The 17,500-nt window shown below is 32.8% G+C and overlaps 1 protein-coding gene across 1 annotated transcript in view; it reads right to left on the reverse strand.

Annotated features, from left to right (window-relative positions):
- ko (Stork-head domain-containing protein knockout) overlaps positions 1–17,500 on the reverse strand; it is a 47,168-nt gene that overhangs the window by 28,403 nt on the left and 1,265 nt on the right. The gene's annotated exons all lie outside the window — the stretch shown is intronic.

The raw sequence follows: 17,500 nt of genomic DNA on the forward strand, positions 1-17,500 counted from the left end.
AGCACATGGGGAAAAACGGATGAACTATAAAAAAATGTGAAAGAAATTGAAGAGGAAGGACCTGTTATTGAGTTTTTTAAATTCCACGATGAGGTCAATGGGAGAGCAGAAAGTTTTTCTAGGCAAAAGAGGTCGGGGTGATAAAATAGGAATAGTAAGTGGTGAGATGACGAGATAAAAGACGTGCGGAGAAATATGGAGATTATTTGAGGTGCAGTTACACGATAAATAAGGGTATAGATAGTATAGGCAAGAACACAGTAGAGGAGAAAATTAAATGGCCAGTTACAATGAAAAAAAAAAAAAACAATTAAGATGAAAAAGAACATCAGGGAAATTAATTCACATGAAAATTTATGAACATAAGGATCTCATAACAAAAGATGCTGGAAGCGAGCTGCTGATGGGTTTTAAGGCAGTTCTATGAGGATGGATGAATATTAACTGTAGAGGATAGTAGAGCTGCAAAGCTGGCTGAAAAAGACGAAACTGTTCGAGTATGGCTGAAAATGATCTTTACAGTTAAGGATGTAAGAAAGGGGACCAAGAGGCTTGAGGAAAGGAAAGACACCAGGACTTCAAACGATTGTACATACATACATACATACATATAGCAAGGCTCTTCCCCCAATTTTGAGGGGTAGCTGACATCAAACAAATGAAAAAAAAAGGAACCTCTCCTCTCTAAGTTCCTCCCAGCCTGACAAGGGACTCAACCGATATCGGCTGGTACTGCTAGCGTGCCACAGCCCATCCTCCCCCGTTATCCACCACAGATGAAGCTTCATAACGCTGAATCCCCTACTGCTGCTACCTCCGCGGTCGGTAAAGTTGATAAGACCTACTGTAAGAATTATTGGGAGAAACTGTATACTATGGAGGGAGTGATGACGGGACTTAGATGAAAAGCTGTGTGAACTTAGACGAGCAAGAGCACTCAAGTCAAGTGTTCGTTGTGAAAAAGTTTGTGAAGATAAAGTTTTTCCTAGGCTCATGTGTGCCACATACATACAAGTAGAAAATGTTTATGATGTAATCAACATAGTATCAATGTGAAGGGTGTTAAAATATATGGTTCATATGATAGGGGAACTTTTCTATCTTTTACTTCAGAAAAGATTAAAAAACATTGAATTGCATATATTTAGTAACTCATTCTTCGTAAGAATTATCATTCAAAAGCAATGACTCGAGTAGAAGGATTTTGGTAACATACATTTCCATGTTAGAGAAAGGAATTATTCTACTTATATATATATATATATATATATATATATATATATATATATATATATATATATATATATATATATATATATATATATATATATGTATGTATGTATATTCCACCCATGAAAATTCCACCTACGAAAATTTCACCCAGAAAATTTCACCCAAAGAAAATTCCACCTAAAGAAAATTCCACCCAGAAAAAATTCCACCCTGAGAAAATTCCACCCATAGAAAATTCCACCCAAGGAAAATTTCACCCAAGTTTATTTAAAGTGTCAAAATATAAAAGTATCAGAAGATATCCACAGGAATGGTTAACAAGCAAACAACAATAAAACTTTTTTTTCATGAAGAGAAACTTATGAGTTATATACTTATGTTTCACACATAATATATATTCAAAAAATTGCATCTCCAATAAGAAAGATATAAATAGCTAAAATTATGAAAAAATAGAGGAAGATAAAATATAATGAAGGTTATATGCAACACCTCTTAGAAACTTTAAAATATTATTGATATCGAAATATTCGACAAGTTGTCTAAGTCTGGTATTAATACTTTTTTATTTATTTCTTTGATTGTTGTGATCCCCTCGAGTAACGTGAATCGTTTTTATTTGAGTCAGGCTTTCTTCCTTTTGCAATGCGGCACAAAGTTTCCAAAGATTTGGGTGTATGCTTGCTAACGACGATCGTAGCGCACTATGGAAACCTTCAGCTCCATTATTGGACCGTGGTATATTTTGCAAGACCTGTTCATGTACATTCCAGAGACCTATTGAGAAAAGGGGCTCTCCTTTTCTGCGCTTGGTTCCTCTTCCTCGGTACAGGCCATTATGGGGGCTTTCAAAGAAACTAATAAATTCATCTGGTATATCATTATCGTCCGAAAGCAATTCAAACGCAGCTATGACTTTGGATGGTGGAAGAAATGTCAGAGCATTAAAGCATTTGATTTTAAGAGCAAATGTGGCTCATTATTATTGTGAGTTTTTCTGCCAATCTCGCATATCTTTCGCCAGCAAGATTGGCCAAAGTGAAACAAACAACCACGTATAGAAGTGTTATGCAACACAGTTAAAAGAGCCTTATGGATTCCTTTTTCAAAGTGCACTAAGCAATTCGAAGGACAAATATTTGGACGCAACTGACGAGGAGCTTCAAAAAAATCTCTTGTACGTTTCTTCTCTTTTATTCGACATTAGGGAAAAGACATGGGAAAGAAATGTATTTCGAACAATGATATGCACTTTGAAGAGTTGAGTCCAAAGCTGTGGAGATGATTTAAATGTCCAGTTGTTAAGAACTCTTATTTTGGTAATTCATTATTTCTTAGATACTTCGTTTTAAATTGTTGTTTACTTAAGAACAACTATTTTTGGTAATTTCAAATCTTTGTTTGCTTGTTAAGAACTTATTTTGGTAATGCATTCGTCTTTAGATGCTTTGTTTTAAATTGTTGTTTACTTGGGTGGAATTTTCTTTTGGTGGAATTTTCTTTGGGTGGAATTTTCTTTGGGTGAAATTATCTTTAGGTGGAATTTTCTCCTTTTTTGGGTGGAATTTTCTTTTGGTGGAATTTTCTTTGGGTGAAATTATCTTTGGGTGGAATTTTCTTTGGGTGGAATTTTCTTTTGGTGGAATTTTCTCCTTTTTTGGGTGGAATTTTCTTTTGGTGGAATTTTCTTTGGGTGAAATTATCTTTGGGTGGAATTTTCTTTTGGTGGAATTTTCTCTGGGTGAAATTATCTTTGAGTGGAATTTTCTTTGGGTGGAATTTTCTTTGGGTGAAATTTTCTGGGTGAAATTTTCGTGGGTGGAATTATCCTGTCTCGAATATATATATATATATATATATATATATATATATATATATATATATATATATATATATATATATATAATGTATATATATACATATATATATATATATATATATATATATATATATATATATATATATATATATATATATATATTCATATATATATCTATATATATATATATATATATATATATATATATATATATATATATAAATATATACATATAGATATAATTATATATGTACATATATATAAATCATTATATATATATATATATATATATATATATATATATATATATATATATATATATATATATACTGTATATGTTATATCATTTTGGAGACAGCCGAATTTTATATTTCATAATCTCATTTTGTTTATCAAGAGCTCTCCATTCCCTGCTTATCCTTCTTTTAATTTCAGTCTCCTGTGCTGAGTACGTATATTCATTAAAAATCTTTAAGAGTTCGTCCAAAACCCTTATTTGTTGTCTTTCTGCATTTTCACTGAACATTATCTCAGCTTTATCCATATTCATTTTCAGTCCTACATTTTTCCTTTCTCTATTCAAATCTTCTATCATCCTTTGCAATTCCTCCCATGATTCACTAAACAAACTATGTTATCTGCTAATCTCAAGTTGTGAAGGTATTTCCCATCAATGTTAATTCCTACAATTTCCCAGTCTACTTTTTTACGCTTCTTTTAGGCATGATGTGAATGATTATTGAAATGGGATCTCCCTGTCTTACTCCTTTCGCAATCGAAATTTTCTCACTATCTCTATGTAGGTTTAGGATTCCAGTACTTCCTGTATAGATAGATATCTTCAAGTTTTAAAATAAGATAAATCTATTCCATGTCTTTAAAGGGCTTTCATTAATGCTGAAGTTTTGACAGAATCAGAAGCTTTCTCTATATATATATATATATATATATATATATATATATATATATATATATATATATATATATATATATATTTATATATATATTATATATATATATATATATATATATATATATAACTATACTATATATATATATATATATATATATATATATATATATATATATATATATAACTATACTATATATATATATATATATATATATATATATATATATGTGTGTGTGTGTGTGTGTGTGTGTGCTTGTGCTTGTCTGTGAGTATACAATCTAGAATAGGACTCATTATTGCACAATCGATTAGTGTATAATGATTAGTTTAAAAATAATTCTTTCATAACAAGCTTCATCTTATGACATTATGAGATATCCATCGACATATTTCCCAAACTAAACCTTGTTTACATAACTCGAGTCACATGTACGACTGTTTCATGAGACGGAAATCTTTTGCCGCCACTAGTTCGTTTATTATCAAAGATTAAAGTAAACTGTTATCGATTGGATAAACTATCGATCAAGGTCTTATTCCATCTAGCTATCGATATTTCGAGTACTAATATTTCTCACAGTTCAGTTTTCCAGCGTTACTCCACATGTCTCTCAAGGTTAACATTCTTAAATCTGTTCTACATTTTGCAGTTACTCTATCCGATACGTTTTATGTTTTATTGTCTACATCAAATTGCAATATATGCAAGATTACTGACTTAGGTCTACAGCTTCTTTTGCCTTTCCAAAGATATACATCCTTAATTATGGTTATATCTTATTCAATATCTTATAAATTTATCATTTTCATAATGAAAACATAAATTTTTTTAATTTATTGATAAAACACAATTGGCGTCATAACAACCTTGTTCACAGATGTGTAGGTATAATATAACGGATTAGGATCGTAACGAAAAACGAGGCTAAAGTCTGCTATAAATCTGAAAACTTTTCCACAAGTTCTTCAGGGTAAAACCACCCATAATCTCCTCTTGAACGAGCTTAAGGAAACATTTCTACTAACTTTCCCTATATCAGCATGAGATTATTTTAGAAGTTTTCATTCGTATTAGACGAGTTATGATATTTTAAATCGTTTCTTACACGGCCAACTACTGATGAAAATTTCAGAGGTTTTCGTTCGCAAGCTTTAAAAAAGAATCTGTTTTCACAAGGCTAAAATGATGGCGCCAAAAGACAGGAAGTTAGGCAAAAATTTCGCTTGTCTGCTATCAAGTTGACGCAGAGTCGACTCATGTAAAAGGAGATAGATGGGGGAAGGTGGTGTGAACTATTATATTTATGGCCGAAGGGAGTGTGCCATTAAATATGTATGAAAAAAATGTTTTAGTTATTGCAATGCAAAATGTTTCTGGCAAAATTTTACAGATTTCCAAATACATTTATACTGTATTTAGTTCGTCTACTCTCTTTCCTCCCTACAGATCATTAAATATCGTTTCTACGTAAAAAGAAATTTTGTAATAATAATAATAATAATAATAATAATAATAATAATAATAATAATTTTATTATTATTAATTATAATTTTTAATGATAATAATAATAATAATAATTATTATTATTAATTATAATCTTTAATAATAATGATAATAATAATAATAATAATAATAATAATAATAATAATAATATCACAGATACAAGGAAAAATTCTCAGCCATTCCTTATGTCAGCAGAAAGAAAAACTTGGGTGCAGTTTTGATCCACTTTCACGTATAGAGACTTAAGAAATTTACAGGAATCCCTCAAATTATGGTATTCCTGCCGATCACATCTATATAGGATATCTTAATACTTATCTTATTTTATAAAATTATTTGTGTTGTGACCATTACTTTATAGTTTTTTTCTGTAAAGTTCTATTATATGTTGTATTTTATGAAATGCCACCCTTTCTGTTCCTCGTAGTTTCACGGTGGTTGTAAATAGAAAATAAAAAATCGACTAAATAGCAATAGGGCGATTTTCCTCACCCATGATTACAGTAATAAAAATGAAAACTTTTAATGACAACAATAAACCTTAAAAAGGCATACAACAACCTCTTTTGCAAAAGTAGATTAATCTTTATACATATTTAGCCCTTTTTTCAATCTTTTACGGGCTAGCTACGAATCCGTGTTTCGTGGTCTAAACAACAGTTTCAAGATGTAGAGAATTTGATTAAATAGAAATGATAGTTTATCAATACGTAACGTACTCATATATAAATTTTCACGGGCTGCCAACGCAAGAAAGCCCATGTCTTGCTATAAGCAGGGCAATCTTAAACAAACGAACGAAAATCTATACTTCATCTTGAAAGGTCAAGGAAATTAGACAGATATTTGAAATAAGTTTAATAGTAACTTTTATCTTTCACGTCATAATTTACAAATCACCTTCCAATAAAGGATCGGAAATTGATTTTTTTTTTTTTCATTTTCAGATTTCTTGACATAAAATAGTTGTCTAGCCAATACTGGTAAACTTCAAGTTGTAGAAGCCAACTGGAGCTAGATGGTCAGAAGTTGAATAAGGAAATCATGAACAATCACGAGCCACAGAACCTACGGATTAAATGGGATTCTAATCTGAATACATAACAGGTGACTTTCAGGGATTCGCTAGGTGAATAAACTATATAATGTAGGCCCCTTTCACACAATGCGTTTTGCCCAACGCAGTTAGCTGCGTTGCGGTGACGCAAATAGCGATCGACATATACATCTCATAGAGTTGACGGGCTGCATATGCAAGAGCCCGTGTCTAGCCAAAAGGGCTAGGCAATCTATTGAATGAATGATCTCATAGAGTCGTTCACATGACTCTGATTCACACCTTGCGTGTGCATGAGTTCGCCACTGCGTTGTGGCCAAACATGAGCGTGGCACCGCCAGGATTATCCGTCGACGCAGATGGATGCGGTCACTAAGATGGCCAGTGGGGTGGCCGTGCCAGTGGACCATCATGGTCAACACAAGCTTTCACATCTTGTGTGAATCACACGCATTTAGATTCGTGCTAAACTAATATATTCAGTATAAGTCCACGATTGAACGCCATAATATTTTTAGGATAGAACATGAAATCGATATAAATCTCCTCATATATTACTGGAGACGAAACCGCGTTGTGGGATAAGTCTACAAAAGTTAGAATTTGACCATATAACATTTCTCTGATATTGATCAAATCGTGTAAATTAATCTAAATTAATGGATTACATATTTGTGTTATTAGATATTGTGTCTACTTTTTGTTACTATTTGTCTGAAAGGATAAATATATAAAAATTTTGATCTCTCTCCAAGACTAATAGGATCCTTAATGGAAGAACTTTAATTGATTTTTTTAAGATACGAGGAATACGTTTCTCTTCCCTGTCTGACTCGGAGAAATGGCCGAGAGAGATAATATTAAAACTAAAATGGCTTGCAAAGATAATTAATCACAATAAAACTAAAAATGACACTTATTAGAGTGACGAGGTAGACAAAGACTTCTCTTTCCTGGTTTATTTATTCTATATATCTTCCCACCGGCAATTCCTACATTTTCTATTTTAATCTTGTCGAATTTTCAACCCTATGAGAACAAACTTATGGGGCAGAAAATGCACCTAATGTCTCTCGCAGTCGCTGGTCATTCAAATTGTGCACATATGGATCAGGCATTTCTCTCTCTCTCTCTCTCTCTCTCTCTCTCTCTCTCTCTCTCTCTCTCTCTCTCTCTCTCTCTCTCTCTCAAATACGTTAAATAAAGGCACAATACACACTTTCTCTCATCCATTGTAGTTGACCGTTCAACTCATCATAGACTGGAAAGAAACATCTCCCGCCAGAACGTACCTGTGTTCAGCATCATATAGAAAACCATCACAGAAACATCTACCTAGGGTGGCAAAACGCATAGTTGGAAAGTAGCAAAGGAGCTACGAAACTTCAGTACAATAGGAATAGACAGCATTGTTTGTTCTGTAATTAACTAGTAACCAGTTTGGGCATATCAGCAGATTCTTGAAACAATCTCATCCAGAGAAAGCTTAAAATTATTACTTCAGAAAGGAAGTTGTTTTCACCTGTCTGTTTGTTAGTTTGTCGCCAGTATAAATGAAAAAGTTACCGATAAATTTTGGTTAGAATTTCAGAACATGGTAGAAATGGACTAACTTAGTATTGAGTAGATTTTGGCGGTGATCCGGATCACAATCCGGATCTAGGATTTCTATTATACAGTAGATATACTCACGGTCAACATAATTATGAAAGCAAGAAAGCTTGGATGTAGACTTGGTAAAATGTTAACAATCTTCATTGGCGGTGATCTGAAATCTCTGATTCCACTTACTACTTGTTTCTATGTGTATTGCATTCAATTTGGAGCTTTACTTTACTCTATTTTCAATCATCTTATTTCGAGGATGTACAAAAGCTCAGCTCTTTGCATGTGTCATCTAATGTCTACTGTTTTATGAGCCACAGCAATGTATATATACATACATATATATATATATATATATATATATATATATATATATATATATATATATATATGTGTGTGTGTGTGTGTGTGTGTGTGTGTGTGTACGTATGTATTTATATATGTGTGTGCGAGTTTGTCCTCCACGAATCCAACCTATTTTACACAACACTCAAATAACACAGGCATCCATATGAGAACCAATTTTAATAGTACTGTCCGTTATAAAAAGCTCGTCAGATACCTTATACCACCAGAAGTTTTGGTAAGTATTAAAACAATTTATGGGGTCCTGCACCGAGTTCAGCACTTGTTCAGATGTCAAAATCTGACATAATAGGTATTAACAGTGGAAAAAATAAGTCAACATTCATTTGTATATACAGGGTACGCCAAAATTACAGTTACGAATACTTCATAATCTTTTTGAACATCGCAATAACGTTTTAGATATAAAGATTGTTGCAAGGTTGAACGTGGACATTATGAGCACTTGAGATATTAAATGTTCATTGGTGAAAGTCTAATGTATGTAAAAAAATGTTTAGATGTCTACTAAATATAAAATGTCTAAGTGCTAACTGTAACCATACTTTTGCCCCACCCTGTATATACACACAAACACGTACGGTATGCTGAATACTGTGCTGGTATTTGTATCTGATAATAACAGAAATCGCTGTTTTATTGGAATTGGCCGCCCATATGCCACCTTATGTCGACAGGATGACTGCCGTATAAGACTGACAACACCTAATTTATATCAAAGACAGGAAGTGGTAGTTCGGCCTCAAATACCGTAGTATCACTGACCTCTCTGCAATTTCTTATATATTTCGATACATACAGAACTCGACACAGACACTACGTTGAAAAGCAATCAACAAACACGTAATATTTCTTTCGAATCCCACATAAACAATAAAGGATAATTTCATGGATACAATCTAAAAGCTATAGATAACTCTTGATCTTAGTTCCGTGAACGATAGAATTGTGTATTTTTGTTGTGGAAACAGTGCAAGTAATCTGTATTGAATTACAAAAGTAAGATTCGTTACGGCGTGCGATGTATAAGCTTAATATGCAAAAAAAAAAAAAAAAAAAAAAAAAAAAAAAAAAAAAAAAATTGCTGAACTGGTCAAGGCATATAAAATAGGCCAAATTCCACAGGGCCGTCTAAGATACGAAGGATATTTTAAACTAAAACTAAGATTTCCCATATAAAAGCACGTCTTCCACTTCAGGAATCGTAATTCCACTAAACATTAGGTGAATCAAATATCGTAAGGAGCACAATGATTTCTCCCTTTCATGGCAATCACGAGATTCTGGTATTTCAAAGATGAACAAAGCAGTCACATTAAGGCTACATGAAGGGGCACAAAAACAACAGGCTCAGCTAATGAAAATGTACAATGTAACATAACTATTAATACTTTTCGGAAGAAATGTGACAGATATACTCAGAATTCTCCAAGATAAGACCCATGTTTACATAGTAATTAAATACAAATTTTATCTATCACATAAAGATAAACACTTTTAGGATGAAAAGTGACGGATATACTCAAAACTCGCCAAAATCATGTGGGAATATGAGTATATAAGTAAGTAGATGTGTACATTATCGTAATGTTTTTTCGAGCTTCACCTCTTTCCTAATAAAAGGTACGCCTCTTGAGAAAGAAAAAAAAAAAAGAAAAAAAAACTTGTTAATTCAACCAGGAAGTAAAGAGAAAAGCAGACAATCCCTCATTTTAGAACTGACCGTACGACCGGGGATTTGTGAAACCATAAAACCTTACGTATACAATAAGTGCAGTAAGGAAATATGCAATCAAGATGTTCGTGGAAGTAATTTGAATACAGTAAAAGTATATATATATATATATATATATATATATATATATATATATATATATATATATATATATATATATATATTTACATATATATACATATATATACACATATACATATATATAAATATATATATATATAAATATATATATATATATATATGCACTATATATATATATATATATATATATATATATATATATATATATATATATATATATATATATATATATATTTCTAGGTAGTAGGATGGCCAGGGCACCAGCCGCCCGTTGAGATACTACCGCTTGAGACAGTACTACATTGGTTCCTTCTCTTTGGTTACGGTTCTTTCCCTTTGCCTACACATACACCGAATAGTCTGGCCTATTCCTTACAGATTCTCCTCTGTCCTCATACACCTGACAACACTACCAACAATTCTTCTTCACCCAAGGGGTTCACTACTGCACTGCAATTGTTCAGTGGCTACTCTCCTTTTGGTAGGGGTAGAAGAGACTCTTTACCTATGGTAAGCAGCTTTTCTAGGAGAAGGACACTCCAAAATCAAACCATTGTTCTCTAGTCTTGGATAGTGCCATAGCCTCTGTACCATGGTCTTCTACTGTTTTGGGTTAGAGTTCTCTTGCTTGAGGGTATACTCGGGCACACTATTCTACCTAATTTCTCTTCCTCTTGTTTTGTTAAAGTTTTTATAGTTTATATAGGAAATATTTATTCTAATGTTACTGTTCTTACTATTTTATTTTTCCTTGTTTCCTTTCCTCACTGGGCTATTTTCTCTGTTGGGGCCCCTGGGCTTATAGCATCTTGCTTTTCCAATTAGGGTTGTAACTTAGCAAATAAAAATAATATATATATATATATATATATATATATATATATATATGTATATATGTGTGTATGTATATATATATATATATATATATATATATATATATATATATATATATATATATATATATATATGTGTGTGTGTGTGTGTGTATATATACATATTCGTGGAGGTTAGGAGCTGAAAATATTTTAGACAGAAAGCTTTAAGAAACAGTAAGAAGACTCCCCTGATGTGAAAACATTAAATTTTACTTAAAACTGCAAATGCTTAATAGAGACGTTAATGTGTCAACTGAAGGTTATTTAAAGTTCCAAGGAGCAGGCTTAATGAAACAGGTTATAATCTATTCAGAATTCTAAAATGTTGATTAATAAGAATAAGTTACAATTTTCAAATTTTAAAATATTTTGATAGGGTGAAATGAATGGGGGGAAAGGTGGGATAAAATCATTTTGAACGTAATAAAACCAGTTAATTTATTTCGTCTCAACTCAGAGATATTATGCATAAGAAGCTTCAGGAAAGGCCTGAGAGAGAGAGAGAGAGAGAGAGAGAGAGAGAGAGAGAGAGAGAGAGAGAGAGAGAGAGAGAGAGAGAGAGAGAGAGAATTTGTGAAGAATGGAATTATCAGCATATGATAGCGCAGAACGGAAGGTGATTTGAAGTGGGATTACTTGTGAAACTTTTATAAAATACCGAGAGAGTAAATTCAAAAGACATATCATAAATGTTCGGAAAAGAACAAGCGTAGCACTATCAACTACAACAGAAATAAACAGACCTAATAAGAACCTTGAAATTAGTTTTTTAGGAAACTCCATGAAGGGAGAAAACAATGACCACCGAGTTTGATAACAAAAATTATATATATATATATATATATATATATATATATATATATATATATATATATATATATATATATATATATATATATATATATATAAATAAGTTTTCGATAGAATGGACGGATCAACGAGTGATCTTCCCTTACAGATATCAAACATACCTTGAGACAAATGAGTAACACTACTAAGTTTAAGAAGACACACACACACTAAGTACACTTAAAAACTCTTAATGGTAGAATCAAAAGTAATTGGATGATTGTTAGATGATCTAGGTTGAGAGAGAGAGAGAGAGAGAGAGAGAGAGAGAGAGAGAGAGAGAGAGAGAGAGAGAGAGAGAGAGATGCCTTTCACTCCATAAAAATATACCAACTTATGATGATCTAGGTTGACCACTCCTCCAAAAAAATTGTCTGCAATAGTATGTACTTTCAATTCTAGTGTCAAGATATATGGAAAAATACCGCGACACTCATCGGAAAACCCTTTGAGATAGGACCCATACAGGTCACTGTATGGGTCCTGCTTTGAGACACTAAGAGGGGACGTCATCGAATCCATAGACTCTTCAAGTCTTTCGAAATTTCATTAGTAAAGGAGGCTAGACAAATTTGCCCTCTGTAATACTGCTATCTAAATATAGGTTATAGGAAAACAAAAAGCCAAAGAAAAGAACGACTACTAAATTGACATTAAATTTAAAGGGGAAAAAGCCTACTCACAGTTTTTAGAGATGGTGATGGCAAAAAAGGTGGTAATAGAAGTTCAAGTCAGAATATTGCACCCTTTTATTGAGTATAATTTCGCAAAAATCCTGCAAGGCTTTAAATATCACAAAAGTTGAGGGAGAGTTAGGCAGGTTTGAAATGCCTTCTCTCTAACAGGAATAGCCTCATAGCATCCACACATTTTCTTTACTCCCAGTATTTTTGGGAGGTTGTTGTCCAGGACTTGCAAAATGAGATATGGAACAGCTCATTAAAATATAACAAAAATTATCATTGTATTCGCTTTCTGGTAGAGATAGATAGTCTCTCTCTCTCTCTCTCTCTCTCTCTCTCTCTCTCTCTCTCTCTCTCTCTCTCTCTCTCTCTCTCTCCGCACATACACACAAGCATACACAAACACACACACATACATATATATATATATATATATATATATATATATATATATATATATATACATACATACACACACACACACACACACACACATATATATATATATATATATATATATATATATATATATATATACCCTTCGCTATCATCCATTTTCCTATAAAAAAAGATTCCTCTTCGAGACTCAGAAAGAAATGAGAGACAAGGCTACCTGGTACATGTTTCTCAGCTTGGGACAACCATAACATATATATATATATATATATATATATATATATATATATATATATATATATATATACATACATATTAAACGTGTCTTCCCATTGCTTCCCTCTATCTTGGGATTCTACTCCAAGTTATCTCAGTTTTCTTAATTTCATACCGCTATCCCTACATCACGGTCGATTACCTGATGCCCCCTCTCCAATGTCTAATATTATAGGCATCCTCTTCCACCAAACCTCTTCTCTCCATATCATCCTTCATCTTATCTCGCCATCTAATTCTCTGTCTTCCTCTCTATCTTCTCCTCTTATCAGGTTCTTCCAATGTCCTCCTCACTCCCTCCCCCACCATCCATTCTCAGCACGTGTCCACACCATCTCAGTCGTGATACTTTTATCACCTCTGTAATCTTTACACACCTGCCATTCTTCTTATTTCGTTGTTTTCCAATCTCTCAAGTAGTAGTGAGGGGAAATTACTTCGGAGTTAGCTGATAGCACCCACAACGTGTTATTGATATTATTAATAATAATAATAATGATAATAATAATAATAATAATAATAATAATAATAATAATAATAATAAAGGACACGCTATTAATTATGTATTATGGTAATAAATCGAAGAGCTATATTTTTTGACAAAGTTATATTGGATCAGAGGCATATATTAAAAAAGGGAAGCATTATCATCAAAGACTTACTACAGCTTAGAGTCAAAATTCAACAAGAGTCAGTTTGAAATGGCATATTCATTTCTCATTACTTTCCATAGTGAAGAAAACGTCGATCAATGAATAACTATAAATTTAGCGGTGTCATAGCAACAGATACTTTTAATATATTTTTATTTCTAAAAAAATATGATGTACTTAACACTCAAATAAACATGGACTTAAGAAGGCACATGCAGTTTACGCATAAATTTTTATTTACTCATCACTTAGAACAAATGGAGGAACTAACTTATATTGAGCTAAGCGTAACAAAAGTATACAGATTGCCCCAAGTTTATATATATATATATATATATATATATATATATATATATATATATATATATATATATATATATATATATATATATACAACAACTAATGCGACCGTTTCTAGTGCACTGGAGGACAAATGCCACACACATGTCCTTATTCATGTCTGGGATTTGGCCATCTTATCACCACGCTGGCCATTGTGAATTAGCGATTTTGGGAAACTTTAATCTGATCGATCACAGCAAACCAAGCTAGTATGGGTGGTCCTGCCAAGTACAGTTTTGCTGATTATGGCAATACACAAACCATAAGGTATCCCCACTCAAAAATTATCGAGTCAGTTTTCCTTATTGTGAGAACTGTAGACGCTGAATGAAAATGAAAGAAAACGAAATGAGAGGCTATTGATATGAACTTCTTGTCTGGCATATGTGAAGCAACAAGTGCTGAGGTTCTGAAGCTAAGGGAAGTTGACATAAAGAAATGGTGAAATATTGATCAGAGAAATTTGAAGGGTTTGGTCATGAGGAGAGAAGAGATAATGAGAAGTGTATATATACAGTATTTTGGTAAACATTTTTCACAAGGAGATGAAGGAAGGGTTCCTATGAAAGGATGGGACCTAAGATTGTGTATAAAGTGAGGGAACCTGTGTGAATGGTTGTGGGTGGGGTAATATATATGAAGCAGCTGATGATATAATTATATGTATATATATATATATATATATATATATATATATATATATATATATATATATATACAGTATATATATATATATATATATATATATATATATATATATATATATATATATATATATGTGTGTGTGTGTGTGTGTGTAGGGTACTTGGCCATGTTACTTTACGTTTATAATGAATAGACAATGTCTTAGTGGCGTTCAAAAATCGAACATAGCATCTCTCTGGCCAAGAAATTCAGTGAAGCCTTGTGAAAAATCATTTATATATTTAAAAATTATTTATCAATTTTCGTTATCTAATTTCAGAGTTTCCAAATTTTTGTTTTCTTTATATATTTTTTTTTCACCACCATAGCGTTTATATTGAAGTGTAATTCCATCACTCAATCAATGCAATCCTGAAGTAGAGTCACGAAGTGATTTGAAACACGTGTCGACACCAAACAATAAGTTGAGAAACGTAAATGCAGTTTTCCTGTTATTCAGAAAACTATCTGGAGAACAGCTTGTCCAGAGAGGTGCTATCTTCGATTTTTGGACGCCACTAAGACATTGTCTATTCAATATACATATATACATACATACATATATATATATATATATATATATATATATATATATATATATATATATATATATATATATATATATATATACAGTATATATATACATATATATGTGTGTATATATATCGATATATATATATATATATATATATATACATATATATATATATATATATATATATATATATATTTATATATATATATATATATATATATATATATATATATATATATATATATATATATATATACAGGTATTTGAAGGGATATACAATGGAAGATGGAAGAGGTGGAGTGAGCCATAGATAACAATATACTCAGAAGATCTGGAAGAGAATACGAGCACCTGTGGACGCAAAGCAAAAAGGTGAGAATGAACGAAGGTGTCGTTGATCATTTCCTCCATAACATGTGAAATATGGATTCTGAATCTGAGTATAAGGAAAATGCTGAAAATGTTGAGATAGAAGCTTTTCATACCGTATGATGCGCAAGAAAAAGTGAAAGGATGACATGTGTAGATACGTAGAGCTGGAGAAAAGGGTTAGCATTGGTGAAGGGATGGTTCAAGCGTTTTGAGATGGCTGAGTGATGTGGAAAAATGGTACATTAAAACTTTGAAACGGAATTCATATGAGGCGGTCTTTGGGAATACATGTACAGCTGCCCTGCCCGGGAGTGTGGGCACGTAATTGTAGTTTACCAAAGCGCCCAAGGCTGGTGACCCTGACAGTTGCTTCTTTATATAAATCGTCCCACAGATTCAATCGCAGTTGGAGGAATGGACTATGCCATGTCTTGAGGGATGTTTTGAAAACGATTGGTGAATTACATGAGTCATATCACCAAATCAGGCTAACAAACATTTTTACACGCGCGAAGATGAATCATCCGGAAGAGTCTGTAGCACGTGTGTGGAATCTATTTATCACATTTAGTTATATTGTATTTCCACGACTCTTCTTCCAAGCAACGTTCGATCTGATTCATCTATTCAATCAGCCCATGGGCAGAAGGGCCAGGTTGAATATCCGAAGTTCCTTTTCACTAATACATATATGCGTGAGTGCATTTATTCATTTAGGATTGCCATGCCTTATGCAAGACACGGGCTCTTGCATTGGCTGCCCGTGATAATGTGCGATTTGTTACTTAGGATACTTGCCTAAAAAAGACGAGTGAATAAAGCCTGGTTGATTAATGCATAATTGTTTTGACAGGTGTCTTTTTTTTGTGACATTTCATAAATTACAAGAATTAAATGTGATAAACTAAATTTTCATGAAATGCATTTTGAGTAGAGGGTGGGGAAGGATCTTTTCATCCCCGTAGGATGAGTACTTCTTCTTCCAGATCTTCCTGTATTTTTTTTTTCTTCATCAGGGTTTCTTCTCTATCTTTCCATCTCTACAGCCAGAGCTGTCGCCCGCAGCAGACGGCTCTAATTTGTTGATGCCCTTCGTCCAGTCCGAGACTCGAACGCGGTGCCATAGCTTAATCTATAGACCTTGGCATTACCATTAAACGCACGGCCAAAAGTGGAGAGAGAGAGAGAGAGAGAGAGAGAGAGAGAGGAGAGAGAGAGAGAGAGAGGAGAGAGAGAGAGAGAGATGCCTTTCACTCCATAAAAATATACCAACTTATGATCTAACAAGCCAAAGTGTTTCTAATATCTTCCTTTAGTTGTACGTAGGCTACATTGAAATGAGACAAATAGATAAAACCTAAAATAAAAGGCATATCTATCGACGATCAGAACTATGCCCTCAGGTATGTACTAGTGAAAGGGAACTTCAGGTACCCAACCGTCATACCTGGTCCCTCTGCCCGTGGGTTAAGTGAATAGATGAATCAGATCGAACGTTACCAGGTAGAAGAGTCGTGGAAAT

Source organism: Palaemon carinicauda, chromosome 7 (assembly GCF_036898095.1).
Source record: "Palaemon carinicauda isolate YSFRI2023 chromosome 7, ASM3689809v2, whole genome shotgun sequence".
NCBI classification, from domain to species: Eukaryota; Metazoa; Arthropoda; class Malacostraca; order Decapoda; family Palaemonidae; genus Palaemon; species Palaemon carinicauda.